Here is a 13027-nt window from a genome sequence, read left to right on the forward strand (position 1 = left end):
TGGCTTGGTGACTGCCTCCAGCACTCAGGGTAGTGACTCCTCATAGTGGATAGCTAGGCACACTTGTGTGCTCCCTATAGGCACCGCCAGCTGTAGGGTCACTCTGAGAGGTTTCCCCAGGTAGCAGCTGGGGCTGGCTGGAGCAAAGAAATAAGTCAGTTTCCTCAGATTTGAAGTTTCCTGTGGGTCACCAATCACTCCCAGTGTGGGTCATGAGCAATCCAACCCATCCTGCTTTCCATGCTCCAAACACCCAACCTCTCTCCTCTCCAAGACAAGTCATCAAATAGACTTAACAATCATACATATTTATGTATCAAGCCAAGGCACCTCAAAAATACATAAGGTGGAAACTGACAACACTGAAGGGAGAAGTAAACATCCCTACAAAATTTGTTGGAGTTTCTATACAACTCTTTCATGAATGGGTAAGACATATAGACAGAAGATCAATATAGAAATAGATATTGAATAGTATAAGAAATGAATTAAGTATTTACAGAACACTATACCCCACAAAAGCAGCATACATATTATTCTAAAGTGCTCATGAATCATTCTCTAGGATAGACCACAGGGTGGGTCACAAAGGAAGTCCCCAAAAAAGTTTAAAATATTCAAATTATACAAAACACATTCTTGGATCATAACAGAATGAAGTCAGAAATCAATAATAGGCAGAAGGCTAGAAAATTCACAAACATATGGAGGCTAAACTATACACTCTTAAACAACAAGTGGGTCAAGGAAGAAATTATGTGACAAATAAAATATCTTCAGGCAAATGAAAATGAAGACACAGCATATTAAAACTTATAGGATGCAGCAAAGGCAGCACTGAGAGGGAAATTTATTGCCCTAAATGCATATATTACAAAGGAAGAAAAAGCAAAAATCAAGGAATTAACTGCTTGCCTAAAAGAACTGGAGAAAAGATCAGCAAACCAACTTAAAAGCAAACAGAAATTAAAAAAATCAACCATTAAAAGCAGAAATAAATGAAAATGAGAACAACAAAACAAAAGAGAAAATTAAAAAATAAAACAGAACTTGATCCTTTGAGAAAATAAAAAAATTGATGACTGTTAGTTATGCTGACAAAACAGAGAAGATCCAAATAAATAAAATCATAAATGAGAGAGAAGGCATAACTACTGACCCCATAGAAATAAAGCAGAAAATGAGAGGATACTAGGAGGAAACATATGCTACAAAACTACACAACACAGTCAAAATGGACAACATCAAAAAGCATAAACAATCAATCTTGATTCAAAAAGAAAAATACAATCTCAACAAATCAATCACAAATAAAGAGATTGAATAGGTTATCAAAAAAGTTTCCCAAAAGAAAAGTCCAGGACCAGACAGTTTCACATGTGAATTCAACCAAGAACTCAAGAAAGAATTTTTACCAATCCTGCTCAAACTCTTCAAAAAATTGAAGAGGATGGAAACTACCTAACTCATTCTATGAAGCCAACTTCAATCTAATACCAGAGGCAGACAAAGAAACTACAAAAAAAGTATATACAGACCAATCACATTATGAATATAGATGTAAAAATCTTCCAGAAAGCATTGAAAATAGAATCCAGCAGCACATTAAAAGAATTGTAACCACGGGCACGTGGGATTTATTCCAGGTATGCAAGTCTGGTTCAGCATAACAAAATCAATTAATATAATAAATCATATCAATGAATCAAAGGTGAAAAGACACATGATCATTTTGATTGATGCAAAAAAAGGCATTTGAGAAAATTCAAGTTCCTTTCTGGATGAAAATAAAGTAAAGGTTTAGGAACAGAAGAAATATTTCTCAATATGATAAAGGGAATACAGGATGAACCTGCAGTTAACATACTCAATGGGGTAAGACAGAAAGTTTTCCTTCTAAGATCAGGAACAAGAAAAGTATGCCATTGTCACCATTGTTATTCAACATTGTACCAGAAGTTCTAGCTAGAGAATATAGGCAAGAAAAAAATGGCTTCCAGATTGGAAAGTAAGAAGGAAAACTCTCACTGTTTGCATATGATAAATTCTTATATTTTGAAAATCCTGAAAAATATACAGCAAAGCCCTTAGAGCTAATAAATGAGTATAACAAAGTTGCAGGATAGAAAATCAGCATGTAAAAATCAGTAGCATTTCCACAAACTAGTAATGAGCAGTCTGGGTATGAAATAAAGAGAAAATTCCATTTACAATAGCAACCAAAGACACAAATATTTATGAATAAATTTAACCAAGGCCACAAAAGACTTTTACATAGAAAACTAGAAAAAAATTACTAAAAGTAATCAAAGATGACCTAAATAAATTGAAGGACATGCTGTGCTCATGGATCAGGAGAATGAATATAGTTAAGCTGTCTGTTCTACCCAAATTGTTTTATAGATTCAATGCAATAACAATTAAATCACAACTTATTTTGCAGAAACAGAAAAAAATCAGTAACCAAATTTATTTGGAAGGGGATGGTGCTAATAGCTAAAAATATCTTGCAAAAGAGGAATGAAGTGGAAATATCATACTACTTATCCTTAAAGGATATTACAAAGCTACAGCTTAAAGATAGATATAATGGCCAATGTAATCAAATTGAATGTTCAGAAAAAGTCCCTCTCATATATGGACAATTGATAAGGTATTCAAGCCAACTCAACTGGGACAGAACAGACTCTTCAATAAATGGTGTTCACAGAATGGACACATGTATCAAAAAGTATGAAGGAGGATCCCACCTCACACCTTATATAAAAATTACCTCAGAATAGAATGAAGTCCTAAACATTAGAGCCAAGAAGAAAACTTTTAGAAGAAATGTAAGGAAATATCTTATGATCTTGTGATAGGAGGTGGTTTCTTAGGCCTTACACTCAAAGCATGAGCAATGAAAAAAGAAATAGATAAAAGGTACCACCTTATGTTCAAACACTTTTGTGTAACAAAGGACTTTGTCAGGAAAGTACCAAGGCAGCTTACACAAAGGGAGACAATAGGTCTCCCAGGATATATGGAAACCACATATCAGGTAAAGGTTTAGTATCCAGAATATAAAATGAGATTCTACAACTCAACAATAAAACACAAGCACCCCAATTAAATAAGTGGGCAAAAGACATGGACACTTTTCCAAAGAGGAAATACGAATGGTTTCAAAAACATTTAAAAGATGTTCAACTTCACCGGCAATTAGGGAAATGCAAATTAAGACCACAATGTGTTATCATCTCACACCTGTTAGAATAGCCATTTTCAAAAAAACTGGACATCGTGAGAACTGGACAACATGTGGAGAAAGAGGTACACTTGTTCACTGTTGGTGGGATTGTAGAATGGTGCAACAGCTCTGGAAAGCATTTGATGGCTCCTCAGGAAACTAAGTATAGAATTGCCATATGATCTCACAATCTCATTACTAGGTATATAATTGAGGAAATGAAGTCAAGGACATGAACAGACATCTGGACACCAATATTTACAGTGGCATTACTCATTTGTGCCAAGAGAGAGAAGCAACCCAAATGCCCATCAACAGACAAGTGGATAAAGTGTAGTATATATTATGAGGGAATATTATTCAGAATTTAGCCAGACTAAAGTAGTGAAGCATGCACTAATGTGGATGAATCTTGAGGACATTGTATTGGGTGAAATTAGCCAGAAATGAAAGAGCAAATGTTGCTTGGTCTCACTAATATGAACTAATATTCATCAGTGAACTTTGAGAAGTAAAGCTGAGAATGTAGGTTATCAAGAGGTACAAAGAGAGTAGAGATCTGGCATTTGATGCAGAAAGAGTACAGAATATTCAACTTGACTGATTGTAAAGATTCCAAAAATGGATAACAGGATACTACCTGATAAAAGCACCAAATTGTAAATGTACTGAACAATGATAAGTATGAGTATAGTTGAAAGAGGAGTGCTCAGGGCATACATGAAGGAAAGGCAGAAGATGAAGACTGTGACAGTATTGCTTAGCAAAACCTAGAATGGTTGATGATTGTGATTAAATGTACAAACTAGAGTCTATGGTTAACAGTAACATTTTAACATGCTTCCAATATGTAACAAAGGCAATATACCAAAGCTAAATATCAATAAGAAGAGTATATAAGGGGGTGATATAGGATTCTTATTGTTGTTGTTTCTCCTTTTCATTTTTTACTCCAACTTATTTTCTCTTTCTTGTTCTTTGTAGAAAAAATGGAAATGTCCTGATACAGATTGTGGTAGTGAATCCACAAACTTGTGATTATACAGGTAATCATTAACTGTTTACTTAGGATGCATCATATGGTGTGTTAAATAAGCAGATATATCAAGTGCTGGGGAAAATATGGAGAGAGGGATATACTGTTCCCTATTTATTGTCGGTGAGGAAATATAATTGTGCAATCCATCTGAAAGGTAGCATGATAATTCCACAGAAAGCTTAGTATAGGATTGCTGTATGATCATGCAACCTAATTATCATGTATATATTTAGAAGGATTAAAAACAACAACATGAATGGACATTTGTATGCTGGTGTTTATGGTGACAGTACTCACAATCTACAATGGGTGGAAGTGGCCTAAAGTACACAGACTGATAAACTAAAGGGAGATCTATGGTCTATACATGCAATGGGGTATTGAGTGGCTGCAAGAAAAAATGAAGTTGTGAGATCCTTCTATAGGTTATTTTTATGCATTACATAGATATTCCTTTTTAGTTTTTAGTTTGTTGGAATAGCTAGAATGAAATACCTGAAAAATGTTGAATAGCATTTCACTAGCCTTGATTCTTGAAAATGATTGTATAACCATATAGCTTTAATAGTGCGCTGTGTGATTGTTAAAACTTTGTGATTGACACTCTGTTTAACCAGTGTATGGACAGATGAGTAAAAAATAGAGGCAACAAATAACTAATAGAGAGGTAAAAGAGGTATGGGGCATTTTGGGTGTTCTTCATTTTAACTTTTATTCTTATATGCACTTTTTTGGAGTAATGCAAATGTTCAAAAATTGATTGTGATGATGGATGTGCAGCTATACCATGACACTGTGAATGACTGATTGTACACTTTGGATGATTGTATGGTATGAAAATATATCTCAATAAAAATTTCATAAAAAACTGAATGAGCTTTCAACTTTGCAAAGACAGAAGTCAGGAGTATATGTGTAGGACTAGGTACTGACAGTGTGGAAATAATATAAAGATGGTGTCATGGTTAGGGACACGTGTCAACTTGGCCAAGTTGTGGTACCTGTTTATCTGATTGGACAAGCACTGGCCTGTCTGTTGCAATGAGGACATTTCGTAGGATTAGGTCATGATCACGTCAGCTGCATCCACAGCTGATTCTATTTGTAATCAGCCAAAGGGGAGTGTCTTCTGCATTAGTGATGCTAAATCTAATCATGGGAAGCCTTTTAAGGAGGACTCAGAGAAGACAGGTTCCATTCCCACTTTGGCTGGTGAGCCTCTCCTGCGGAGTTCATCCAGGCCAATCATCGGAGTCGTTGGCTTCACAGCCTACCCTGTGGATTTTGGACTCTGCATTCCTGCGGTCACGTGAGACACTTTTATAAATTTTATATTTGCAAGTGTTCCCTGTTGATTTTGTTTCTCTAGAGAACCCTAACTAATACAGATGGTTAGGCTGAATTTATCAATATGGGCCCACTAAGCACAAACCCTGTTTTCAATATTACAGCCTCAGTGGTTAGAAAGGATTACAATATTTTTTGAGTTTGGCTGTGGCATAGACCAAGTGGTAGTCTTTCTGAAGTTGAAATCTGAGAACTGTGCTGGTATAGTATGATGAGGGAATCTAAAGGCCTAGAGAGACTGGAATTTTACAGTATATTTACACATAAGATTTTATAACCCACACCAAGATTTCCCAGAGGACACACCTTTAATCAGGTCTGTGAGGAGTAAATTGGTGAAGATAGCTGCATCATACCTAAAATGCTCTGTGGTTGCTCTTCTCTGTAGGTCCCATATTAATATAAGAACTGCTGCCAATAGATGTGATTGTCCATGGCATTAGCCAAGTGGCAGAACTTAACTGCCAAAGAGAGATGGACATGGTTACCATAATGGACAGCAAAGTCAAAGTGGCAATCAGAGTAATCTCTCTCTTAAATCTATGACATTGGCTTGTTGATCATGAGGTACCTAGAAGTAAAATTGATGGTCAAGTTCTTACTTGATCTTACTTGATCTAAACAGAAGAGCTAATGTTCAAGTGAATAATAGTCTTACTTGAATAATAAAAACAAAGAGTCACAGTCTCTCAATCAACTCCCAGATCTGAGACAGTTTACAGACCCAGGAAGCCTTAAATTAAAGGAAGACCTAGTCTGTTTTGAGGATGGGTCCTGTTACACTGGCAAAAATGTGTATTGTTAAGGTTTCCTCCTAGGTTTCCCCAAAGAGACCAATGACTTTTTACCATGGTGACTATACATATGGGAAAAGGAAATGATAATGCATCTCAGTGTTACAAGACAGGAGTTCAAAACTGACAATAATTCTAGGACACACAAACATCACTCTTCCACCAATTATAGTAGGGACTACAGAAGTTATGGTGACCCATGGAATTGGAATTCAGGTCCATGTCACAGTGGGTCTAGTGGCTCCCCAAACTTATTCTGTAGTTATTTCCTCAGTTCTGTAAGGCATAATTTGAGTAGAAATTCACAGTGACTGATAGAATACTCACAGTGGTTTCTTAACTTGTTGAGTGGGGGTTATTCTTAGAGTAAAGACCATATGGAAGTCACTAGAACTGCCTCCACCTAGCTAAACAGTAAATCAAAACAAAATCACATTTCTATACAGATTATAGAGACTAGTGCCACCCTCAAGAGCTTGAAGCATACAGGGGTACTGAGTTCCACCATATCTCCTTTCAACTTTCCTATTTAGCCCTAAAAGAAGATATTTAAATCTTTGATGATGGCAGTGGATTGTCATAAACTTAACCAGCAAGTGACTCCTGGTTAAGTCACTGTTACAGAAATGTTATGATTGTTTGAGTCAGTCAACACATCTATGGGGTTCCTGGTGTATAGCTCTTGATCTGAATAATGCTACTTTTCTTTTTACCTGTGAGTAAAGACAACTTCCAACCCTTCTTTTCCAACTGGAAAAGCCAGCAAAATGCCTTCACTATCCATCTCATTGGTGTACTAACTCTCCAACCATGAAGCATACTGTAGTTTTTATGGACTTGATTGCTTTCCCTTCCACAAGACATCACATTGGTGCATTATATACATGGTAACATGCTAAATAGTACTAGTGTTCAAGAAGTAGCAACTACTGTAGACTTTATGAAAAAGCATTTGTGTGTCACAGGCTGGGATATAAATCTAACAACACTCAGCAGCCTTCCAAATTGGTGAAATTTCTAGGCATTCAGTGGTGTGAGATATGTCAAGATATCATTTCTAAGGTTAAGGGTAAATTGTTGTATTTGGTCTCTACTACAACCATAAAAGTGATACAATCCCTGGTTGAACTCTTTTGATTTTGGAGGTTATATATTCCCTCATTTGAATGTGTTACTCTGGTCCACTTACTGGGGGACCCAAAAAGTTGCTAGACTTGATTGGGAAATAGAACAAATTGAATTCCTGTGATAGGTCAAGTCATTTGTGCAAACTGCTCTACCACTTGGACCATATGATCCAGCAGAATCACTTGTGCTGGAGGTTTCAGTAGCAAACAGAGATGATATGGGAGCCTCTGACAAGCTTCTATAGAAAAATCACAACACAGACCCTTATGATTTTGGAGCAAACCATGCCATCCTCTTCAGATACTCTCCTTTTGAGACAAAGCTGTTGACCTGCTACAGGGCCATAGTAGAGACCAAGTGCTTAAGCATGTGTCCCCAAGTTACCATGAGATCTGAGTTGCCTGTCATATATTAGGTGTTATCTAACCCAACAAGCCATAAAAGTGGGTATACACATTAGCACTGTCATCAAATTGAATTGGTATATACAAGATAAATTTCAAGTTTCAAGCAGTATTTGAAGGCACAAGTAAGGTACAAGGAGAAGTGCCCCAAATGCCCACAGAATCCACACCTGCCACATTACTTTCTTACCCAGCCCAATTATCTCTTTTATAGCTAAAGGGTTATTAGAATTTCCCTACAATCCTTTGACTCAGGATGAGAAAAATCAGACCTGTTTTACAGAATTGTGTGCATTGTACAGAAGTACCACCAAAAACTGGACACCTGAAACACTTCATTTCCATTTCTGAGACATCCCTATAGGATTTGAAGCCAAATCCTCACAGTAAGCAGAATTTTAGACAGGGTAACTTGTTGACTTAGCTTGGAAGGTGAAATAGCAGGAGGCAGATTTATATACATTGGCTATGGATAGTCATTTACCTGGATGGTCAGGGTCTTGGAAATAATGTGATTGGGAAGTTGGTTACAAAGAGGTCTGGGAGAAAGCTATATAGACAGACATTTCTGAATGGACAAAAATATGAAAATATATGTGTCCCATGTGAATGCTTACCAGAGGGTGATACCATTAGAGGAGGATTTTAATAATTATGTGGCTAGCAAGACCTGTATTTGTGGATACCAGTTGGGCTTTTTCCATAGACATTCTTGCCATTGCCCCATGGCTCAAGAACAAAATGGCTATTGTAGTAGGGATGGATGTTATTGTTGGGATAAAAACATGGACTTCTACTCACCAAGACAGCCTAGCTAAAGTTACAACTGTGTGCACAATTGTAGAGACAAACACTCTATCCCTTCTGTGGCATCATTCCCCAAGGTGATAGCCTTTCAAATTCATTGTGGAAAGGGCAGCATTTTATTCCAACTGCAATATTAATAAGCCATGTATATAGATTTCCATTCTTGCATGGATTGTTTCTGCCCAAACTATCATTTATGGACTTGTATAATGACTTATCCACCTTCATAGCATTATGCACAGAATAGATCATAGAACTAAATTCATGGCAAATGAAGTAAAAGAATGGGCATATACTCATGGAATTCACTGTTATTACCATGTTTTGCATCATTCTGCAGCTGGACTGATGGAATGGTGGCAAGGCCTTTTTAAGATTCAAATGTGTTGCCAACTGTGTGGCAATAAACTGCTGGGCTTGGACAATATTCCGTAGGAGACTTATATGCTCTAAGCCTATGTATACTCTATGGTGTTATATCTCCCACTGCTAGGAATAAAGGAGTAGAAATAGGAGTAATATTATTCACTATTACCATTAGTTATGCATTAGAAAACATTCTGCTTCCTTTACTCAAGACCTTAAGCTGTACTTGTTGGTGTATAGGTCTTAGGTAAAAAAGGATGATTGTTTCCCCCAGTAAACAAAAGAATAATTCCATTTACCTGGAATGTAAGATTTACCTTGACACTTTGGCCTCCTCATACCTCTGCATTAAAAGGCAAAGAAGGGAATTAGTACTATACTGGCTAGGGTTATTGGTTCCAATTACCAAAGGGAAATAGGACTGCTACTACCCTTAGGAGATAAAGAAGAGCTTTGTGGAATAGGGAGATCCCTTAGGATATCTGTTAGTACTATCATGTCTGGTGATTAAAGTTAATGGAAAACTGCAACAACCCAATCCAGACAGGGCCACTAATGTCCTAGAAACTGAGAATGAAGCTTTGTCTTAAAATTGGGTAGACTGCAATACTAGTAGTCAATAAGAGGGAGGGTAAAGGCTTTGTGATGTTTGGAGTTTTCATTGCACTTTTTATTTCTTTTTCTGGAGTAATACAAATGTTCTAAGAATGATCAGGTAATGAATGCACAGCTACATGATATTGTGAACCATGGATTGTATACGTTGGATGGATTCTATGGTGTGCAAAGATATCTCAATAAAAATATATTTAATAATATTTACCAAATAATGAGAATGTAGAATGGATAGCTACTATGATTTATATGCAAAATATAAGAGGTATGTCCTCAGTAGGGGCAGTGGTTAACCTTATATTTTTAATTTGTACCACTGTCAAGGTCTTTTAACAAATGTATTTTCTTGATATTAAAGCTAGTCATACATTAGAAATCTTTAAGAGCTGCTTTAATACTGCTGACCCAAATGCAATTGGCATAGAATTCCACTCTTTTGCTAGGCATCTGTCTAGTTTGCTAGCAGCTGGAATGCAATATATCAGAAACAGAATGGCTTTTAAAAAGGGGAATTTAATAAGCTGCTAGTTTACAGTTCTAAGGCCAAGTAAATGTCCCAATTAAAACAAGTCTGTAGAAATGTCCAATCAAAGGTATCCATCCAGGGAAAGATACCCTAGTTCAAGAAGGCTGATGAAGTTCAGGGTTTCTGTCTCAAGTGAGAAGGCACATGGTGAACTCAGTCAGAATTCCTCACTCAGCTGGAAGGGCACATGGTGAACATGGCCATCATCTGTTACCTTTCTCTTCTGGCTTTCAGTTTCATAAAGCTCCCCAGGATGCATTTTCCTTTTTCATCTCAAAAGGCCACTGGCTTGTGGACTCTTTGTTTTGTGGTGCTGCAACATTCTTTGCTCTCTCTGAATCTCTTTTATTCTCCAAAATTTTTCCTCTTTTATAGGACTCCAGAAACTTACCAAGACCCACCCAAATGGGTGGAGACATGTCGTCACCTAATCCAGTTTAACAACAACACTTAATTAAGTCACATCTCCAGGGAGATGATCTGATTACAGTTTCAAACATACAATATTGAATAGGAGTTATTCTGTCTTTATGAAGTGGGATTTAGATTAAAACATGGCTTTTCTAATGGACCTATATCCTTTCAAACCAGCACAGCATTCCTCCATTGATATGAAATGGGATATGTTTTATTCCCTAATCCCTGCAGTATTTGTCCAGATGGAAAATTTCAAGGTCATTTTGGTTCTAGATGCTTTGCAAAACTGTGTAAGTTTGGAGCAAGTGCTAGGGGTTATTGTTCTCTTCAGGCATGAGGGCTGGTGCCAGTCTCTTTATGGCCAAAGAGATCTTTAGTCCAAGATATCCTTGAAGTATTTGTCTGGTGGCTTAATGTGCTTTAATAATTTCATTTTTTCTCTAGAGAAGGACATATACCTAAAAATTCTACATTAAAGTCCCTTTGGGTATATGGGGATGAAGGGGAAAAATTCAATTTCCTCATTTGGGGAATTCCTGATATTATTGCAAGCAGTGTGGACAAACAAATCAATAGGCCAACCTTCAATCTTCAGGTTTGCCCTTAGGAAACTTTTCCTTGCAAAGGAGAAGCAAAGCCTACTTAAAATTAGGCATAAGAGTCACACACACAGAACCTCTTTTGTTGCTCAGATGTGGCCTCTGTCTCAGCTGACAGAGGAAGCAAACTTCCTGCCCTCATCCCCATCTGTTTGTGACATGACTCCCAGGGGCATAAACTCACTGGCAATTGGGAAAGAAATCCTAGGCTGAGCTGGGACTCAGCATCAAGGGATTGAGAAAACCTTCTCCACTGAAAAGGGGAAGAGAAAAATGAGACAAAATAAAGTGCTAGCGGCTAAGAGATTTCAAACAGAGCTGAGAGATTTTCCTGGAATTTATTTGTATGCACTATATAGCTATCCCCTTTTTAATTTATGGTGTATTAGGATGGCTAGAGGGAAGTACCTGAAAGTGTACAGCTGTGTTCCAGTAGTCATGTTTCTTGAAGATGATTGCATAATGATATAGCTTTTGCAATGTGACCGTATGATTGTGAAAACCTTGTATCTGATGCTCCTTTTATCTAGGGTATGGACAGAAGAATAAAAATATAGATAAGAAATGAATAATGGGGGAACAAAGGGTAAAATAAATTGAGTAGATTGGAACACTAGCAGTCAAAGAGAAGGAGGGGTAAGGGGCATGGCATACATGAGTTTTTTCTTTTTTTTTCTTTTGCCGGAGTGATGCAAATGTTCAAAACATGATCATGATGATGAATACACAACTATGTGATGACATTGTGAGCCACTGATAACAACCATGTCAATACTTTATGTCAAGGATATTTGTATGTTTGTTATTTATAATAAAAATATTTTTTTAATTCTACTGAGTTCCCCAAATCATGAAAATCTCTAAGTATTGAATGTATCAAAAGCATAAAAATATAGGATAATAGTATCCATTGAAACTGTGGCCTGCACACACAAAAATATAGAATGAAGCTTTGGTTCACCCCCCTTGGCAAATACTATGTACAGCTGAGGTGTTTGGTGAGAGCAAAGAAAATGTGGAATGCATAGTAGAAGAAGGCACTCATAAACACTATCAACAACCATATGACCAGTTACACAAATGAAGTCTGCAATATGAATATTGCCATTATGAATTTCTTGCTTTTGTAATGTTTGTATATATATATATATAACATGTCTCTGTTTTCTGCTCTGTCATCCTGTTATCATATAAGTTTTGTTAACTTTTTATTATATTGTTACATTATACGAAGTTTAAGTGTGAATGTCAACAGGGACTCAAATCCTCTTTTGGGGAATGAGTTACTGTGCTTTCTTGTTCTACACAGGACAGTGGAATTATGTTAGGTGAATGTTGACTATCATATTTAGAGAATATCTGTGCTTTAAGGAGATGTATGCATATCAAGTTGACAGGGGGTGAAATGTGATGGTTAACTTCTTGCATCAAGTTGGCTAAGTCATGGTGTTTATTATTCAAGCAATCACTGTTACTAGACGATTTTGTGGATTTAAATCATGAGCCAGTTGATTGCACTGATAGCTGATTATATCTACAACCAACAAATGAGATTTTCTTTAGCCATAAGAGAAGTCTCCCCCAATCAGGTGAAGGTCTTCAATGGAGAACTCAGACTTCAGCAGTGAGAAAAAGGAATTTCTATTTACACTTCAGTCAGGCAGATCCTCCGGGGGAATTCATCAAAACCTACATTGGAGTGATAGCTTTAGCCTGCCCAATGGAGTTCAAATTTACACAAGCCAATTCCTACATA

The 13027-nt window shown here is 36.8% G+C and overlaps 1 long non-coding RNA gene across 3 annotated transcripts in view; it reads right to left on the bottom strand.

Moving 5' to 3' along the window:
- Positions 1-4941: 4941 nt before the first annotated feature.
- LOC143661906 (uncharacterized) overlaps positions 4942-13027 on the bottom strand; it is a 30567-nt gene continuing 22481 nt past the window's right edge. The window contains exons 6-7 of one of the 3 annotated variants that reach the window (XR_013164951.1): positions 6737-6812; positions 4942-6186 (exon numbers count right to left, since the gene is read on the bottom strand). This is a non-coding gene — a long non-coding RNA (uncharacterized LOC143661906). Of the gene's footprint in view, positions 6813-11538; positions 11798-13027 lie in introns of those variants that run through there. The other 2 variants (XR_013164950.1, XR_013164952.1) reach the window with 2 other exon arrangements.

Source organism: Tamandua tetradactyla, chromosome 18 (genome assembly GCF_023851605.1).
Source record: "Tamandua tetradactyla isolate mTamTet1 chromosome 18, mTamTet1.pri, whole genome shotgun sequence".
Classification (NCBI taxonomy): Eukaryota; Metazoa; Chordata; class Mammalia; order Pilosa; family Myrmecophagidae; genus Tamandua; species Tamandua tetradactyla.